At 44.0% G+C, this 20,468-nt stretch overlaps 1 protein-coding gene across 2 annotated transcripts in view; it reads left to right on the top strand.

The window, feature by feature from the left end:
* Nucleotides 1-6,340: 6,340 nt before the first annotated feature.
* The window catches only part of HNF4G (hepatocyte nuclear factor 4 gamma), a 61,042-nt gene continuing 46,914 nt past the window's right edge, over nt 6,341-20,468 (top strand). For both annotated transcript variants that reach the window (XM_037380417.1, XM_037380415.1), the window contains exon 1: nt 6,341-6,576. The gene's annotated coding sequence lies outside the window, so the exon portion shown is untranslated. The remainder of the gene's footprint in view (nt 6,577-20,468) is intronic.

Here is a 20,468-nt window from a genome sequence, read left to right as displayed (position 1 = left end):
AAAGCCCAGCTGAAAACATTACAGAAGTTTTCATCAGTTAATGTCATGGAGATTGAATTATTCCCAACTCTCAGCAAAAGTTCATTTTCATATGCCATGTTTACACTGCCAGTATCAATGTATACACACTGCTTATCAGTATACACAGTGTGAATTATACTCACTTATCAGTGAAAGATCATTTTCTTTTGCCCTGCCTACGTTTTGAATTCAATCGTCTCTAACTGAATCAATGAGGTGGAACTACTTTGTGTACAAATTATGTACTGGATTCATGCTCATCCTGTTCATCGCTGTTCTAGCCTGTTTCGGTTTTGCTGTGTTCTTTTCTGTTATTGGTACTGTTTAAATCTCTTTCAACAGCAATGTCCTCTGCTTACCTATCCTACGGTTCCCAAGTATCTCCCAAGACCTGTATCTCCTGGAAGGCAGTCTAAGGTGACCACTGCACACTTAAACATAGAGGGAGAAGTCTCCACTTGAGTAAGAATCATTTCAGAATAGCCCACATTGGACAGAGCAGACTAGCAGATATGTATCCATGTTGAAATTGCCGTGCGTATAAGGTCTTTTGGTTGTTTTTATGGATAAGCATGAGCTATATTCTAAATCACATTAAAGGTGTCAAATAATGCTAGAACAATACCCTCCACAAGTGTAGGCCAAGCAATATAGACCCTGATCTGCTGATCTGCTATGACCAGTGCTTCTAGATATGGCATGCTGAAGTACTTACAATAACTACGAAATATTTTTCATTTCAACATTTGTTCATGCCTGCATCTCCTGACTGTCATTTGGGAGGAAAAGAAATTAATCACGATTTGCATAAAGTATACCATGAATATTGGCCTGAATTAAGCAACAAGATCAAAATAGTATCTCCGAATGTGAATGTGCAGTTACTGTCCTCATTTTAGGAAATCGTTTTCATTATATTTGCTCTCATTACATGAGTAACTGCATTTGTGCTTCCAAGCCCTTATTTCTGCTTTAGCCTGGCAGGATTTTTTAATCAGAAAACCAAACACGGTGAACATGATTTGTACTTCCACAGATTCACTACTGTTATGTTAATGACAACGTCCCAGATGATGACGTGCCCCCCCCCCCCCCCCCGTGCATGATCGGAGGACGGGCTTCTGCCGGGGAAGGAGTTCATAGGATCACTGACACGGGTCAGGTGAAACAAACAGGGTGGCTCTTAGACGCTATTTAGCAATCTATCTACGTGATGAATATTTGTGGGGTGAAGGGGTCAAGTGGGGGGTGTGTGTGTGCGTGTGTACACGAAGCAGTCAGGCAGCGTGAAACCTTTCAGCTGATGATCGTTTCCTTTCCCCATGCGATACGTGGGACGCCACACGCGTAACGCAACGCGCAGGCAGCACCTCGCTCGCTTTCCCACCCAAAGGCAGTGGCTACCGGCGGGGGCGGCTGCTCGCCCCACTCGGGCAGCGGGCACACCTACGGCTCTGCGCGCCGTGGCCTCCCCGCGCCCGGCGGCGGGGGCGGCGGGGCCGGGGTCCCGCAGGCGGCGGGGGTGGTGGGGGCGGCGGGGCCGGGGTCCCGCAGGCGGCGGGGGTGGCGGGGGCGGCGGGGCCGGGGTCCCGCAGGCGGCGGGCAGCGCGGCCCGGCGCCGCTAGGTGGCACGTCTGGGTCTCTCACGGCGCCCGCGCCCCGCCGCCGCCGCCCGCGCTACCTGCGGCGCTGCCCGGCCCGGCGCCTCCGCACGGCCGCAGACCCTCCGCCCCGTTAGGTGGCGAGGAGAAGCAGGAGCGAGCCCGCCCCCCCTCGCATCGCCTCCCCTCCCCTCCTTCCTCCGCTGCTAATGAGGGGAACGGCCGGGGGGAGGGGGGAGCGAATCGTCTTAAAAGAGAGGCAGAAAATTACCATGGGCAACCGCCACGAGGCTGGTTTTGTTTCTCCGCTCTCGCAGTAAACTCTTGTAATCTGCAGTCATTAGCATAATCTTCAAAGATCTTTAGGGGGATAATCTTTAAAATGCCTAGGGTGCTCGCTTGTGAGCCTGCTAAATAGGATATCATTGGAGGGCCGTCAATACCCTTTGAGGTGTCTTTCTTTGGATTCGAGGGGTTCCTCTCCGCCTTCTGCTGTGGCGGACAATAATGTAATCTCCGCCTTGATGGGGGTCAGGAGAGCATTGCAGCTCTGAATACTCAAATCTGCTCTCTCGCGGGCTTTCAATTTACGAGGGGGCAAGGCATAATATATTTTCCCTCGAAGTTTACTTTTCGTCAAGGGTAATTATCTCACTTGCATTTGAACTCTTCGGGGGACTAGAATGAGTTTCCAATCATTTGATTCCCCTGCCTGAAATCTATAGCTCTTTTGTGTGAGCCTTCAGAGCTCTGGAAATGAACAACCCAACCCGCGGTTTGCAGAAATGTTCATTGCAGCGAAGGGCGTGTTCGGAGAACACAAACAGCACCCACAGATAGTTGCCAAGGGCACCTAATACATCTTTGCGTTACACCTTGAACCAGTCTGCCCATATCTCCGAGTTTTTATTGCACGGATCATAAATGATTGTAAAGTCTGCAAATCTTTCATGAAACCCTGGCAATTAATAGTTTAGCCAGGGAACCTCTAAAGAAAAGTGTCTCTAATGCAGCCCTTGAAATCGGTTCATAGCCCCGTGGTGCCGGCGTAATCTCACGATTCAGAGTTTTAAGAGGTTTACAGCTTTTCTTTTCCTTTTGAACAATGTACTTTCTCTCTCGCTCTGTTTTTCGAGGCAAGAAAACACAGAAACATTAGTTAGTACCAGAATACCAGGTGCTCTCTGTTTGGGGGTGGGGGTGAGGGTCGGGGGGTGGGGGGGGTAGGTGTTGAGGGCAGAGGAAGGGCTCTGCAGAAGTCAGCTCAAACGCTCTGTACGAGAATCTGTAAAATTAGACGGCGTTTTCCATTTATGGTTTCAGGCAACCACATCAAACTAGCTATTTCCTTTAACCGGTTTGGTCCTGATCGTTTCCTGTATTACGCTTTTAAAGCCAGGAGCACCCCGTGACCCTAAGTGACTATAGTACCGGGCAGCCGTTTAGATGCTTTTTGAAGGCACGTTGGGGTCCTTTATCAATTATTCGCGTTAACAAAGAAAAGGAGCTTGCCTGAAGATGGGAAAGTTTTTCAAGGGAAACTCCTGCGAGAAGTGCCCAGTTCCCCATAAATGATTCACAAGGGATGGATAGGTAACAGGGAAAAAGCAGCCCAGGGGAGGGACAGAGGGCACACAAACAGTTGCTGCACCCGCGGGTTAATGATACTGGAACGAAGCGAGCGGAGAGCGGGCAGGTTGCCGCGACGGGCGGCCGCCCGCCCCCGAGCCCCAGCCCCTGCCCTGCCGCCCGCAGAGCCGGCTCCGGCGGCTCCTCTTGTTTTCTCCCCGAATAAACTGCCTGCCCGGCGAGGGGCAGGCGAACTGCGGGGAACAGGTCGGGGAAGGGCAGACGCCCGCGGAGGTGGCCGCTACTCGCCCTGCGGGAGCGTACCTCGCTCGCACGGCGGGGACGAGGAGGCTGAACCTAGCAGGTGTCTGCGGCCACAGCCGGAGGCTGCCAAGTGCTTAGGGGGGCTTCTCCAAATTGGCACAGAAAGTATACTGCCAGGGACTTCCCCCTTGAGGTCAACGCCCGAAAATATTCGTTATCTCCGCTGCAAAAGGCTACGTGGATTTCCTCCCCTCCCAGCCTTGCCTCCCGGGATGTAGTTAGGCAGAGATGTGGTGAGCGAAAGGGGCATCTCCTGCCCCTGACGACCCAGCTGGTGCTGTCGGGGATCCCGGGAAGAGCGTCCCCGCCGCTGCCCGAGTGCCTCGGTGCTCCATCCTCAACAGGGGGGTGGGTGGGGGGAGGTTGGGGCAGGACTGGAGGTGGCGGGAGACCCCACCCTGGGGGGAAGCGGGAAGGGCTCCCGGCCGCCGGCGCCGGGGCAATTCACAGCTACTGCGGCTCTTTGGGCGGTCGCATGATTTCATCGTGGAGGTGACACGTGAAAATGCTGCTTCAGAGGTAGCACTGGCGGCGAGGTGACCGTCAAGGGACTCTATGCTGCCCCCCACTCTTCCTCAAAAATGTTGTTGATAACTAAAAGAGGCAACCACTTCATAAAAACCATTTAAGGAAACGCTGAAGTCGAAATGAAAACCACTAGTTACATTAAGGTTAAATCAAACGTGGCCTTAAGTGATGAGAAATACGCGCAAATATTCCCCGCACAGGAAAGTAATTCCATTCACTATTCTGCAAGCTATTTGCTTTTGGCACGAAGCAGTACCTTTCCCGAGAAAGAATAATAAGAACGTTTGTATACGCCGAAGTGACTGGAATCAAAACGTCCTGAGCGCTCCCCCCACCCCCCGCCCCCGCCCGTGAAATCGGCCCGCATCCAGATGCAAGTGTAGAAATACAGTTGCTACAGATGACCACATGGCTTTAGCATGTTAACTTTAATTAAGACAGCAAAGGAACTCCTAGCAATCCTCTATATTCATCTAAGAAAAGTGGTTATTAGCCCAAGGCGTATGGTTAAGAATCTCAGAAGAGAGGTAAGAAACAACCCTGATGTAAGTGACAGTCACTTTTTAAACCGGCTGTTTGCGCCTGCGGATGGCTCCGAGGCGCGCTGTAGCCAGCAGCAGTAACGTTTATTTCATTGTCAGTGCTGCCCTTGCCTGCAGTATTTTATCTACGGCAGGAGATGGGCAAGAACTCCTCAGGAAAAAGTCTTCCTCGGCGACTTTTATTGGCCTTTTAAAAACCACCTTTGAAATAACACCGGAGGACTTTGGATGTATTTACACTTTCCTTGCGGCTATCTGGGCAATTATTTCCAGTGATTATTAATGTTTCGTAATGGGGGGGTGGTGGTGGTGGTGGGGGAATTGTCAAGCAAAAATCCCTTTGTTCCCTCCAAAGGACAATCGAAAGCGCCTAGAAATTGGATGCAGAATTTCCACGGGCAAACTCTAGAAATGAGGAATCGGCCAGCTTAACGAGATACAACAGCATGGCGAGGTACCATCGGTAAGAAAGTAGAGGAAACTCGCTGATCTCCTCACTGGGGAAACCATCAATCACCGGCCGCTTTCAGAGGCTGGAGGAAGAGAACATTTTTCATATTTTTTTTCCAATCTCCTTCCTGTGTAGAGCCCGCGTAGCCCCTCTCCTGCGAGAGTGCCGTTAAATCACTGACACGGGTGTGCAGTTAGGGGAACCAGGCGCGGTCACGCATCCACGGCAAGGCAGTCCCTTTCCACGGGGACTTTCGTCATTCCTAGATGGGGACTTCTGCCAAATATCCTCCTCTCACGCCGCCAGGGAGCGTCCCCCCCGAACCAGCCCCCCACCCCCCACCCACCCCCCCCCACCCCCCGTGATACCTGGAGTGACAAGACACCACCTTCACTGCCTTGAATTATTTCCTTTCTTCCTGATGCCTTTGTGGGTGTGAGCTGGTGATATCATAGGCAAGGCGTTAATTATTGTTTCGAGTCTGTGAATGTTCAGTGTCGGAGGACAATGACAATTATTATTTTATAAATATTTCCTTGTGTCACGACCTTCCCGGTGGGCCGGGAGCGGCCGACGAAACGTGTTTAGTGCAGGGAGCCCAGAGTTTGCAGTGGGTCCCCATGTTTGGTCCCGTTTCTTTAGATAACCAGGCGCCCAACAAAAAAGAGGGGAGGGTCCCACCCGGGGGGGTCCCACCCCCCCACCCCCCTCGACAGCTGCAGTGGAGCAAAGGGAGCGACCCTCGGTGGGGAACCCTCGAGGTTTGGGCGCCCGCAAATCTGTGGCTACCGAACACCGCGGAGAGCGGAGGGCTGCGGGTCGGGGGACAGCGGGGACGTCCCGCGGCCGGGGGTCGCCGTTCTCTGCGGCCTTGCGGGGCTGCCGGGCTCTCCCCCGGGGGCAGAGCAGGGCGGGCCGGGGGTTTACTTCCCCGCCCGCAGCGCAGAGGCGGCGGTAGCCCGGCGTGCTGCAGCCGAGGGACCGGGCGCTCCGTGGCCCGGCGGCCGGGGGGCGCTGCCGTCGAGCCAGCCGGGGGGCACCGGGGCTGGGGGGGGCACCAAGCCCCGCCACAACACCGCGGCTGCCGCCAAGCGCAGCCCAACGGGGCCGGGCCGGGCCGGGAGCGCCGGGCCCACCCGCCGGCGGGGCGCGGGCTGCGCACAGGGCCAGTCGTTGTCGGCGGCAGCAGCTTTCATTTTTCATTGAGGCTGCTGCTGGTTACTGTTTAACATCCCCACCCACGTTTCAGTTTGTTTAGTAAATCGATCTGATGCTTGGGCTGAGGCTGCTGCCCTGTCGCCATTGAGCAAAGTTAATTCCCCCCCTCCACCCACCTCCCCACACACTCTCTCCTCCTCCTCCTCCTTCCCGCTACAGCATATGGTAGAGACGGTACCGGCCACACCAACAAGTCACGCAGCCCAGCGCCGGGACGCCCGCGGGGAGCCGGGGGGTGCGGGGAGGCAGGAGGCCCGGGGGATGCCGCCGCCCTGAGCTGCGACCGCGCCGCCGGAGGCCGAGGGACGGGGCGGCCCCGCCGGTAAGTTCCCCGGGGCTGGCGGCGCCGGCGGCCGCCAAGTGACACAGCCCCGCGCACCGGGGGGAGATAACCCGGCTCGTGGCGAAACGGACAACAGCCGGTGTGGGGGGCGAGACTTCATTTCATACAATTGTTTTTAAAGTAGATCCTTATTTATTTTTGTAAGGCGCCTGGTCACGTGTCCCTGCTGTCGGCGCCCGGGGCGCACCGGAGAGACGCGCTACGCGGGCAGGGCCCCGCGCGCCGGGGCGGGGTGTGCGTGTGTCCCCAGCGGAGCCTGGCGCCCCCCAGACCCGCAGCGCCCCGCGGGCCGCCCCTGCCCGGCGGCCGGCCGCGCTGCTCCTGGGGCTGTGCTGGCATCTGCGACTCCCCAGCATTCGCAGTCCCAGCTTTGCAGCGGGTTTAGGAAGATTTGCAACAGGCTTGTTGGTTTTGGCTCCCTTATTTGTCTCTCCGGCCCGCCCTTACGGTCACCTGTGCAGCAGATGGGTTTGTTATGGTAGGGCTGCGCCTGGTAATAGCGCTTGGCCGGTGCTGAGCGCCATGGTAGAGAATCACGATGTACTTCCCTTAGGGAAAAAACAATTACAAAAGAGAACTTCAAACATGAAACGGGTAAAGCAAGCCAAGGATGAGTTTTGCATGCGGATCCAGCAGTGTTTGCAGTGCTTTTACAGTGTTGCAGGTGCACGGTTTATGGGGTCTATTTGATGGAAGCCAACTTTCAGATGTCGCACCTGCGAGTCGCACATCTGTTTCTGTACACTGTAATGGGAGATAACAGTCAAACATTTTCTGAAGTAGACAGTAGGTTGCAATGATAACAGTATTGTAAAGGGACTTTTCACATTTACAATGGTGAATGCTATTCCACAGTAAACTGGCGATGTTAAATTGGACCTTCCTTTGTGTAGGCCTTTTCCTGTATGGTGCTGCACATACTTTGATGAGCCTGTGGTTTCTCATCCACATTACAAAGTCAGTAGAGTAGTTTAACATCTCTGTTAATTGGTGCAGAGTTTGTTAAAACTGAGTTAGCAAATAAGATTCCCTATGCTACACAGCTTTCAAAGTCCCCAGGTCTCTTATGTGCTGAAGGAAACTATAAAGTGCTATGTAATTCCCCATGTTCCATAAGAACAGAAATTCTTACAACTTACATAGGAGGCATATGAAACGTCTATATACATGCAGGTGATTTTCAAAGATTACAAACACTATTTTGGTCATTTCCTTCTTTTTCCTTTTTATAGTCATATGATAAGGAGAAGAGGGACAAAATGCTCAGTGGTAACTCAGTTTATACTTCTCATTAATCTTCAGTCTCTGAAGCACTGAGAGGAAAACCAGAATGTTAGAAGTGCTATTTCCACTGCCCAGTACTTGGCGCCCAGTCTCTCTCTCTCTTACTGAAGCGCACCAGACTGCCTAAGATTCACTTCATACATCCATTTTAAAAAAAATAAAATCAGGTGTAGGACAAGATCAGGATGCTGTTATCTTGTTCATGGTGTTACCTTGGATTTTAGCAGCTCATGCATTTGGACTCATTTCCCAAAACAGAAACTTTGTGTTTCCTTAGCACAAAGCATAACTTTCTCAGCAGCTTATCTCAGATACATCTGAGATACCAGTTTATCTCTTATACCTTGAGGAACATCTCTTATTTCATAATTTTGTACTCAGTAGCAGTAGTGTAAAACTGGAGCAATCCAGGGGTCCAGTTTCCATTTCCAGTACAGCTATTGTAATTACTCTTTGGCAGTGTATTGGGAAAAGCCTCTGCTGTCGTTGAGCTACCACTGACCTCTGTCCTGCCTCCCATGAGGGAAGAGCCTAAGAGGTACACGGAAAATGGGATTCCTGTGGCCTGTCTATAATAGCCAGTTCCTTGGATGGCCAAGTGATGTTTACAGCTAATCTGTGCTCATCACTAAATCATCTCTAGGGCAATTCCCTAACAAAAGCGTTCTAGTATAAACACAACTTTACCATTCCCCTTCCTTGAGATATAGCCTAGTATTGCTTGGCCAAATCCGAATCTCTGAATCAAATCCTGTTTGATCCTACTGAGTTAACCAAACAGCTGCAGTAGTGCAATAACAGAACTCGGTCGTTGTGCTTCTCATGGCTTCCTGTTTCAAACTTTGTGGCAGAATTTATATCACGTGCATGTGGACTCCAGTACTACAAGAGGTTGGTGGTATTGTCTCTCCAAGCTCTTCATGACTGGGGTGGAAAAATGGGGACCAGCGCATCATCAGTGTTACCTGCAACTCTGGATCGCGTACATCAATTTCCACTGGCTACAAGAAACAAAACATTACTTTAAACAATACTAATTCTTCTTCACAGGTCATTAATTGAAAGAGGCTTTCTGAAAAAAATTCAAAACTAGTCATGTGGTAACCCACATGATAGAAAAAAAAAATCAACTTTTTGTCTGTTTTTGTTTATTTGGTAATTGAGTCTATAACAAAACAATAATAATTCACAACTGATTTAAGACTGCATCGTTGGTATGTGGGAATTCTGAGCTGAGCAGATTGTCCTTTTACATCCTTTTACTACATCCTTTTACATGTCAAGTAGCAGGGGCAAGGTACTCCATTTATGAATTGATAGACGGACCCTTTCAATGTGGACATCTCTCTGCCTCATTTCTCAATGATTTCAAACTTCTGTCTCTTGCTTGTGAGCTTTGAAATGTCCTCTGATTTATTTATTTTCATTTTTTATTTAATGAAGTGGTTCAGCTGTTCAGATGTCTTCCATTTCTGTGTTTAAAAATTAATATTAAGCCTGAAAGTTAGTTTGATTTGCCTATGATGGGTGAGGTTTATATAAGGCATATAATATTAGACAATTACATTACTCTGGTAATGTAGACTTGTAACGTAGTCTGCTTTAGAATATAGAGGAAGGTTTTATTTCTGTGGTAAATAGTAACCTGTTGTACATAGTAACATGTTCTGTGATATAATTTAATTTCTCAGTTAAAGTATCACTGCAACATAAGTAACATAAGGTTGCGGGAAGGCCTGGCTTTTAGGTTTTAATGTATTTTACTGAATGATGCATTATATAACATATCATGATAAGAAAAGACATTTCTAAGAGATTAAGGTGTTTGAATGTCTTGCAACAGCTTTGATTGGATCCAATATTTTTAATTTCAAATTTTCAGTTTTAAAACAGCACACCCTAAGAATCAGGTCAGAATGCTGTGTGTAATGTTAGAGCTGAGATCTATCAAACTGAAAGGCTCCAACAACATTTTCAAACCTTTCTCAATTGTCAATTTAAGTTAATTGAAAATGAAAGGTCTCGCTTTCAGGATTGGGCCATTTAAATAGAAGCCTGCTGCTTTCATTTTGTAGAAGGGCAATCTCCCTCCACATACGTGTTTTTAAAAGGTTCATTCATAATTCTCCCTTCACACTTCTATTGAAAATGACAGAATTCATTATTTTGAGTTCTTGAACTATTTTTCTGCAACTTGGGTGATGAATTGTGCGAGATCTAGTTCATAACGTGGCATGGCAACACGCAAGATTTAAAATTCTCAAGGCTCGATTTGTCTCTGGCACTCGGCTGGCAGGGGTGCAGGAAGCCTACATGTGAATCTTCTGCCTCTGATGAGTAGGAGTTTGGGATTTTTTTATTTAATACTGACTAGCAAAAAGACTCGCACCCTTGCTTGGTAATTCACTAGAGGTATCCAGGCAACAAGGACATACGTTACCAGTCGGCAGTATATAAGGTGCTGCATGAATTTTCCTTGTTTCCTGTTTATCTGGGAAGCCAACTGCAATAGACCTGTACGAGTAGTGCTGTTTCCACTGTCTACCCTTAGCATGGGAAAGTTTGCCCCTGGACTTCTGGGTCTTGATCTGTATTTAGTTCTCTGATTCTCTGACAGAGGAGTATTTTTTGATGTGTATGTACCTGCCCGAACACAGGGATTCGGCTCAGGTGGGAGAGGGGGATCGAGCCTCCAAGAAATGACAGATACGACTCTGCTTGCAGTTCATCGTGCATCTATGGCGATGTTGCAGCGAGCATCCTCTCGTCAAGAATCGTTTTTGTATGAGGTTGCTAGGCTACACCAGCCTTGTTTGTACCTGTCTGAGACAGTGGCAATTTCCATCAATAACCAGTTGCTTGCTAACCAAAATAGGCCTCACTGGCAGAAAGTTGCGCAGATTTGAATTTCCCTTTTTCTTTGTTAAATAAGACATTTCTTCATTAACTGCTAATATGTTAAGTATCAGCACTGAGCACTGAGTGGGATCAGTTCATACTCTCAGAGCTGGTCCAGATGCTTGAAGATTGCTTACTGCAACCACCATGTGGCCTCATGTATCTCAGGAACTTTTTGTGTCTCCTGCAGCTACACAGTTTCTTTTTTCCAGATTGATGACTAAGATGAGAAAGATGATCCTTATTGATAACCACCTGTTTCAGAATCACATCCCAAAGTGTCTTGCAGACAGTATCTTTTGCTGTGCCCTTCAGGATAATAATATTTATTCCTTTTGCAAGGAAATGTCAGACTGACTACATTAGCAGGTGAAATTCTCTCAGTAGAGGTCTAGACACTACTCGGAGAATTAAGATGATGACCACGCTGCGATTGCACATTAATACATGCTCACTGTCCTCTCTCTGCACCTGACAGATGTAGTCAGTGTTGGCTTTTACCTGCTTTTGTAATTCCAAGGGTAAAATTATAATTTTGGAAATTGATAGGATTTTGTTCACCAAATTGCTAAATACCTCACCTGTTTACTACTTCCTTGCTCCCAACTGCTAGACAAGTTGAAAACAGTCTTTTCTGCTGGACTGTCTGGTAGCCATGCAGTGACCCTGTTGAGTGGGATACTGATCCTGTACATTGATGGTTGTGTATGGTTTCCGGGCTGTTACCTTTTGATCCGTGTTTCTTCTTTTGTCCTCACAAAAACGGAAGTAGGCTTTTTACTTATGAACAGTGAAAGCAATGCATAGCTTTTACTGCTAGTTCTGATTTTGCTGGTAGATGCTACCTACATAATAGGCATGTATTATCCTTACTAAATACCTTTCTTGCCTTTTGGGAGAACACTGATATTCCTGGCTTCATGTCCGAATTCAAAATTATTCGCATTTTTAAAGAGGCTTTAATGTCTTCTAAGCGTCTTGTCTCAGTTCGTGTTTTGCAATGTTTTACCCTATATTATTGCTTTTAACTGTCTTTTTTCCCATTTTATCTGACTGACTGAGCTTCAGTGACTTTATATTAGTATTAAACATGTAATTTTAATGAGTAGTTTAGGGACACTTAGAGACAGTGGGTTTTAATTTACTTCAGTTTTCAAGTGCCAGAACTTGGTCTGACATAAGTTTAAGGCAGAAATTTAGATTTGGTCATAGTAATATGAATAACTTTGGCCATGACAGTAAGAGGGGGGAAAATGCAAAGGAAGGCATGCGGTGTTAATAGGAGATTTATCCTGATATGTTTCAGTTCAGAATCTTCTAGATAAATTACAGGAATACAGACTAGTCCCTTCAAGGGTTTGGTGTTGACAGCCAAGCTTGCCTGGAAAACGAGGTCATTATACATTATATCAACGACAAAACACTCTCTGAAAAAAAAAAAATCTTCCACTGGAATGTCCCCAAAGAGCAAAAAGTAGCTTCAGGTGTAGGGGGAAGAAGTTTGAGTTGTAAAAATGTAAAATGCATTAAGCTAATTGCAGGTGTATTAGGCTAAGCACTATTAAGAGTGGAGTTTGTTGGTTGGTTATGGCTTTTTCGGTTTAAAGTGAGCCAAGATGAAAAGAACTTATCTCAAATAAAACGTTCTTTACAGGGTCTGTATCTCATTAACTACTGTTACTTGGCATTGAGAGTAAAACATATGTGGGATGAACCAGAGCCCCAAATCCCAGGAATTTACAACCCATACTACTTTTAAAAATGTAGGTGCATTCTGTGCTGCACAGAACACAAGTCTGGTTTGAGCTTTTGGGTTAATTTTGTGTCCCTCTCCTCAGCCAAATTTTTCAGGTTTCAGCCAGATACTCTTGTTTGCCGTTAAGGAAGAGCAGAGAAGTACAAGTTCCCTGACGCAGACCGATGCATTTCACTTCTGTTCTCAGGCTGAGCCAAAACAGAGGCAGCTTAAGGCATTAGCACCTCCTGCTTGTCCACTTAACCTCCCACCTCTCCTGAAGGTCATTGTCCCCATAAAAAAGGTGCCAAGATTAATACATATCCTTGTCTGCAGTTGAGACAGTTGTTTAAATTGCCAAATACAGAGGCACTTGCATTGATATAGTGGATGTTGAACTTCCATGGCTGAGGTCTGGGTGCATGTCCCTCTCAGCTGTACCCGTTGAAAGGAATGGTCAGTTCTGAGGAGAGCTGAGGCTGAAGTTCTAGAGTATTGCAGCCAAGACCTCAACAAACTGTTTTGTCAACAAAAATCATTCATTTCTTTTCCTGCCAAAAAGAATGAGCTGACTTGGTGGATATATAACAGTAGGGATATTTGCCTGCTTGAAAATTCACTGAGGGAAACTAATTCCTTATGTTTACCATCTTGTTGATTTGTGGTACGTAGGAGAATGAACATCTCCACTATAGTAATCTTTCCAATAGGAAGTCTATAAAGACCTTTTTAATAACAGAGCAAAAAGGAAAATTTCAATTAGTAGGCTTACATTTCAAGGGCAAGGAAATGTTAAGCAGTTTGCAGGCTCTGCCTGAGGAAGGGATTGAAATTTTAACAGAAATTTTACCATGAATTTTGTTAGTACAGAACTTAATACTGGGGTTTTTATCTTATTTTAATCCAGTAGGTCAAGTAATTTATTTCCCAAGATGTATTTGAAGCTGGAAGAGGATAGAAAATGAAAAACACTCCCAATGATCATTCCCAAGTTTCTATGGTACCAGAGAACATAAATGAGCATTCTGAAATTAAGATACATGTATGAATTGCAAAAACCTTGGCAGGTAGAAAATGAGCACAGCTTTGAACAGCCTGAAGAACATATATATGAGATTGCAGCAAACTTTTTAACCCATTATGGTCTCCTTTTGCATCTAGTAGCCTTGAATTCGTAAGGCAGAGCTCTTGCTTTTCGTAAGAGGATGAAAAGCAGCATGGTAGAGCAGTTCAAGCCAACAAGGTGCTTGTTAAACCTCAGCTGTATGGGGAAGGTCATGAAGGAAAAACTCTTCTGGTACCAGGAGTATTTAATTAGTTGGGAAAAGTAACATAGTTAAATAGATGTAGAGAAGCTGCAGTTTAGAACTAAACACACTATAAGCCCCAGAAAGACAGCATGCCCTAGGAAGTCACTATGAAAACACCTTCTTTGTTTGCCTTGTCTGGAAATTTTAGGTGGTCCAAGTAACAGATTTCTATTTTTTGATTTAAGATCTCTGTTCTACCTCAGACCAGTACAACTGGAAGCAGAAAATTGGGGGAGCCCTGGCACCAACCCACTAATGTTTCAGAAATCTTGAAAATGGATTGCATGGTACACTTCTCTGCTAAGGATACATGTGCCCACCACAAATGCAGCATGTGATCCTGAGAAATCAAAGATGCTCCATTGCTCTTGGCTAGATAAAGAACTCAACATGTCCTGTAATCCTTGATAAGGCAAGTTATATTTTTTCAGATACCAAGAAAAATCTGTGCCATGCCAAGTGTCTGCTCTTTGCAGGAATCCCTTTCAGCTGAGATGCTTTCCATACACAGCTTGGATTTGGTGTGCTAAAGAACACAAACATCCTCACCTTTCTCTGTGTCCTGCTCCTAACAGCACTGAGTTCAGAATTCTAACCCATTTTGGGTCAGACCCAATGCTGACTGTTTGAGATGACACTGACCCTAGAGTCAGTGTAGTTACATTAGAACTGCAAGATGAGCTTGTGTACATACAAGGATATCTTCTTCCTGGGAACAGTGGGAGCTACTTATAGTGTATTTCAAGCTTTAGGTACAGCATGTGGATACTACATCTGTGAATCATCTGCAAGTTGCTTGCCTTCTTGCCCTGATACAAAACATTTAATGCTGTTATTAGTATGTGACATAGTTAGATTCCTGTTTAAAATCAATAACCTTCCCATAAAGCAAGCCTTACATCCTTTTCTAAATTAATTTAGAATCATTTTCTATGCCTCATTAGCCTTGTAATTTAAGAAAGAATAAAAGAAAAAGAAAACAAACCAGCCACCTAATATTAAACAGTGTATGTAATTGAATTTTTCCAACCAAAGGGGATGTTTATGACACTAAATATATCTGCTAGTCTATAAATACTTGTGTTTGTAGTTGAACAGATCAGTGGTTCGCAAACTGCGGTCCGTGAGAGACTTAGTGATCATACATGGTGTGCTGTATGCTGCCACTGTTACCTTTCTTTCATCTGCTACCTTGCTTTCCTGGAAACTAAATGTACCAGGTTAAATGCATTCCTAAATATTCTGTGCAATCGTGGACTAGAAAGTGGATGCTCAACGTGAATAAATATAGAAATTGTTTTAAAGATAGGCCCTATCCTTAAGCAGTCGACATTTAAAGCAAAAGGTGTTGAGTTCCTGAAAAAAGACACCATACGAGAGAAGAATATTGTTGACTTTTATATAAAACTTACAGTGAGTGTTTTGGAAGTTCTTTGAGCAGATTATAGTGCGAGAAAGGGTCACTTACTTTTATGCATAGTTGGCAACCTTTAATGATACTGAATCTTCTCAATTCCTTGCAGTAACCCTGTGGGGATTACGCCAAATAAAATAAATGGGATGGGATTGATGATGACCTACAGAAAAATGTGAAGATAGGAATTATTTGAATTAGAAAAATATTGAATGTCATATGTAATGAATGTGTGAAGAAATAAGATTTGCTATGCTTATAAGTACAGTGACATCTACTTTTTCATGCAGTAAAATGTGAAACAATACCAAAGCAGACGCAGCTATAGTAGACACAGTTGTAAGAAAAAACAAAGCCCTTAACAACTTCTTTATTAAACAATTCTTACTTTTTATAGAGTAGATATACTTTAAATAGGTATAGGTAATTATATTTTTTCCAACATACAGTCAGTGTTTAGGAATTTTAGGTTAAGCTTATTTAAATTTTTTAAGAATAATCTCCACCAAAATAAAGCCAAAAGCAATAAATACTTCAGTGGTTTGTTTTTTGAAATAGATCTTCAAAAGAATATTTAAAATTAAAGTGCAAAATTTAAAAAAAATTGAATACATGTTTAACTAGTCTTTATCTTGATCAACACATTTTTCAGTTTCTAAGAACTTCACTTAGAACACCTTGGAATGATGTCCCACATGGAAGAACCTTATCTGTAGACTATTACTTCAATTAAAAAAAAAAAAAAGGTTTAATAAGCTATGTTAAGAAATGGAATTAGTTGTAACGAAGGAAAGAATCCCACACATTTTAAATTCCCTGAGCAATTTCTTGATGCCTAATGATGCCTGTTGATCGAGCCTTGATGCCTGTTCTGTGTTGATATCTATGTCCAAACAGCTAATTTCAGACTTCCTGTGCGTGTCTCTAAAGAACAACTATGCAAATTTTTATTTAAGTAAAATTGTGTTTGACCTATATGAAGGTAAAACTTGATTTTTCCCATTGCATATCTTTTCTCCCATTTTTAGTATAGCTGTCCATCATAATTGCCTTGCCCTAGCTGAATCAAGGTGTGTGCAAGTTACTTATAGATATTAGCATTAATAAGTAAGAATAGTGTGCAAAGGTCTTTTTTTCTGTAGAAAGGCTGATCATATATGCCTGGGTTTTTTGTGTGTGTGTGTTTGGGAGTTTGGTTTTTTTCTTTTTTCTTTCATTTTGTTTGTCTTTTGGGTAATCCACCAGCTTTTGCTAAAGGCACAAGGAGAACAGCTGGCTCTGTATTGAATAGAGTTGGTTGGTGGGCAGTTACAGCATGAAAAAATGTGGCATACCACATTCTTCTTGCATTGCTGTAATTTCCTCCAAGCAAATCCTTTGGAAAGGGAGGGGGTTAATGCTGGAGGAAATTTATTCTTTTCTTGTAACTTACTCTTGGGCAAGGAGCAGGAGCATCATTCTGTGTGTTAGAGGATGGATTACAATCTGTACATCTGTAGGACTGGAGAGCTTGGCTTTATGGAATAAAGAGATGTGGCTAAATTGAAAACAGATGAAAGCCAAGGTGAGGAATTTGAAGATGTCTGTAGGGTGTATTTCCAAAGGCTTTGCTCTCCCACCTCATGTTTGGAAGGGATAAAATGAAGTGACTGACCTTCAGCACCTGGGGTTCTATGGCCGGGAAGATCACAGTTCAGTCATCGGTCATAGCAACTATTTGGGTTGGACTTCTAGGTAGAAGTATCTTCGAAAAGGAACGTCTGCAAAACTTTGAGTTGCTAGGTCTGGGACAAACTGTTGCCCTCACAGTTTTTTGAGGGGAAAAAAGCACACTCTGGCTGAGTGCCAAGGAAGTTTTTATATACAGTGAATGTTTCAGTAATCAGCAAGCAGTTTGCAAGCAGATGAGATGCAGGAGGACAAGAACCAGGTTGATGCTGGAATTATGAAATATGGAAGCAGTTGAGAAAGAGCAGAGACAAGGGATAAGTAATGAAAGAGATGCTTTGTTTGGGCACATCTCAGGCTTTGGTGTTGTAAGTCAAGAGGAAGCCGAGAACTTACTTGAAAAGCAGGGACAAAGGATAAGGAGGTATGTTAACAGGTGTTAAAGTGTCTACAAATAAGCATCACTGAAGCTGGTGTGGTGGTTAAGGTTATAGGTGACAGATAACCTCAGGTTCAGTGCTCAGGAAGTAGTAAGGTGATGGCCTGGGAGGGAACCGAACAGAGGGCTCAGAACTGAGCCTTGCAGGAGTTCACAAAGAAAGGATTTTCTGCTTAGATTTAAAAAAAAAAAAAAAAAAAAAAGTTAAGACATTAAAAATGAGCATTTTCCAGATAAAGTAGTAGTAACAGATTTATGCTGCAGTACAGCAATGGGAAAGTTGTGGTTTTATATTACAAGGTGTCTATATGTATGCACATTAGAGGCTTACTTTTAATCTGTTGTAGCTTGTGAAGTTCACTAATGTCTCATTCTACACACATGCATGCTTATGGAATCACATCAGGGTAAACCTGATAAGAAAGAGAGACTACTTTGAAGTTATAAAGAAGTGCTAGCAATTTTTCACTGCAACCTAACATTTTCAAAGCTCAACTGAAGAAGTACAAAATAGCTTTATAAATAGTATTTTCTCTTTGCAGTTGAATAAAGAATTTTAAATACAGCTTTTCAACAAAATGGAACTGTTTTAATAGTCACTGACACCCTAGGAACATCAGCATCAATATGCTATTTATTAGTATGTCACTGCTGTCGTGTGGCATGTGGGAATATTTGCACCAATTCTGCACACTCTATTGCTGATTTCTCTGCTGACTGCACTTGAATTAATTGAGTTACACAATTTAAAAATCACTGTGATAGAAGAAAAATGAAAAAAAAGAAAAAAAATATTATTAAAACATGCTTTCATTGTGTGAAAGTAATTTTTTAATTCAGTGCCAGCTCCCTTTGCATGTATTTCCATTGAAGCAATTGTATGGGCTTGCCTAGTTGTACCTCAACAAAGGCACAGTATGGATACAGACAATTGCTTGTTCTTGATTGCAAGAATTACTTCCAGCCACTGTTATATGACAAAGCATTTTCTAACTGTAGAGAACCTTAATTGATTCTTTGCTCAGTCCTTTCAACTTGCAGGTTTGCATATAGTGGCTCAATTCCAGCATTTATAAATGTATGCTATGTAAGTGCTTTATTTTTGGTGTTTTCCGGATTTTCATTTGAAGGAAAAGCTTCATAATCCAGTCCTATAAATTACAGCTATTACAGCTTTCTCAGAGAGGCTTTAGCAGGTGGGGTTCTATACAAAGCTATTAAAGGCATGTGAACAGGAGAAAAAAACATGCAGAGAGTTGAAGACTGAAATTACAAAGCTTTTAGGAGGCTGTATAGGAAAGTGCAATAAATATTATAAATTTTGAAACAAAAATAAATTTGGCCCTTTCTGAAAGTTCTTTCAACTGTGAGATCACCTGTATCTCAGTGCTTTGTGTAGCGGTATAGATGACATACATGTAAAGGTTTTTCTTGCTTTCCTGGTTACTGGGGATATTAAATGTCTGAGAGAAAACTCAGATGAGCGCAAAGGATTTCTAGGTGTTACCATTACAGTAAATAATTACTATTTATAGTAATCATAGTTTTGCAACAGTAATTCCACCAGATATGTGATAGTAATTCCACCAGATATGTGGTAGTCCGTGTCCCTATTTATTTAAACATTAAGATTTCAGTTATTTGTATTTAATCTGAAAATCACTTTTAAGATCAAGAAATGCATTTCAGCCAAATCAGTGATTAACATTGACACTCCAATGTCCCTGGAAGAAGATCTTGTTTTTATTAACACTTTCTCTTTTGGCAGCAAGAGAGGTGATAGCACCTTTCCGTAGCTCGGGTTTACTTGATAAAGCAAAATAACTTGCAGACCTTGTGAGAATGGGGCCCCTAGGATTGGTTGCGGTCCACTTTCTCATTTGTGATTTTCTCTTTTTCATTTTGTTTGAGATTGAATTTGAGGGAGAGCTTTGTTCCGGACAGTAGTTTATGGCAGTGGGCTGAAGAGATGAGATTTTATTGAATCATAGAACTAATACACAAGGAGAAAATATGTGAAAATTGAAATGACAAGGTAGAGTAGCTTGGTTGTTGAGGTAGATAAAATAACTAGGTTCTCAGGGAAATAAGGTGGGGATTTTTTTTGTGAACTAGATTTAGTTTGAACAAGAACAGTTGAGATGGAAAACCTAGACACTATAAAAACTTGATAAAACAAACAAAAAAATATTCGTACTGCTTTTTCTTGTAACTTTGTGTTGAAGGATCCGTAATAGTGTGATCCCACAGCCGAAAGAAAGCAGAGTCCATTTTTTGTCAGTGTAACACCGCTAAAGGAATAATAAATAAATTTGATTAGAGTGGATTTCTTTTTATTTACTATGCAACATTGCTGTCAGAGCACCTTTTTTTTTTAATCTAGAATAATAGCATATTTATTTTCCTTCCATTTCCCTTTAGAATCAGTAGGGCAAGTTGTGACTGATCTGAGACATGTGAAGCTCCCCCTTTGTGAACAGAAGAGTAAAGTTGGCTTGATGCAATCATGCCGCAGCAGTGACAGAGGTGCACTGTTTTGAGCTAAAAAAGTCAGAGGCGCTTCTAGGGCTCTCCAGTTTCCAAATAACTGTCCCCTCCTATCTCATGTGGCTGAGAGAGAGAGAGAATTATTTTGCCTTTGATTAATAAGTAGTTAATTTCAGTAAAGCTTCCTTTAACTCTTGTACAAAGGCTCAGGGAGAGGGCGGCTGGCAGTAGTCTTGGCAGCACACAAGGGAGTGCGCTGCGCCCTAGGGAATGTGGAGCTTTGTAGCAAGGTGGAACAAGCCTGGGCTGAACCCCGGAGCAGGACAGTGTTTCTGACATTTTTATATTCTTGCTTTTAGTATCTCAAAAAAATGTTCATTACAGTCACATCTTATTGACTTTGAACTTACAAGGACTTTAACAAATTTGTCACATTTTGTTAATTTTCAGTTTTTCTGCGGCAGTGTGCTTTTTCATATTTGTTTGCTTTTAAACGTCTGTGTTACTTCCACTAGACACCCATGCAGTATTGTTTACAACTACCCTGGATAATTTTTTTTCACTCTACCAAAATTATCAATGTGTCAGAAAATAACCACATTATCATCCTAGCACTTTCAGCTACCACTTACTTCA

The sequence above is a fragment of the Falco rusticolus genome, chromosome 3 (genome assembly GCF_015220075.1).
Source record: "Falco rusticolus isolate bFalRus1 chromosome 3, bFalRus1.pri, whole genome shotgun sequence".
Taxonomy (NCBI): Eukaryota; Metazoa; Chordata; class Aves; order Falconiformes; family Falconidae; genus Falco; species Falco rusticolus.
Note: the sequence above shows the minus strand (reverse complement) of the source record. Positions and strands in the feature narration are given on the sequence as shown.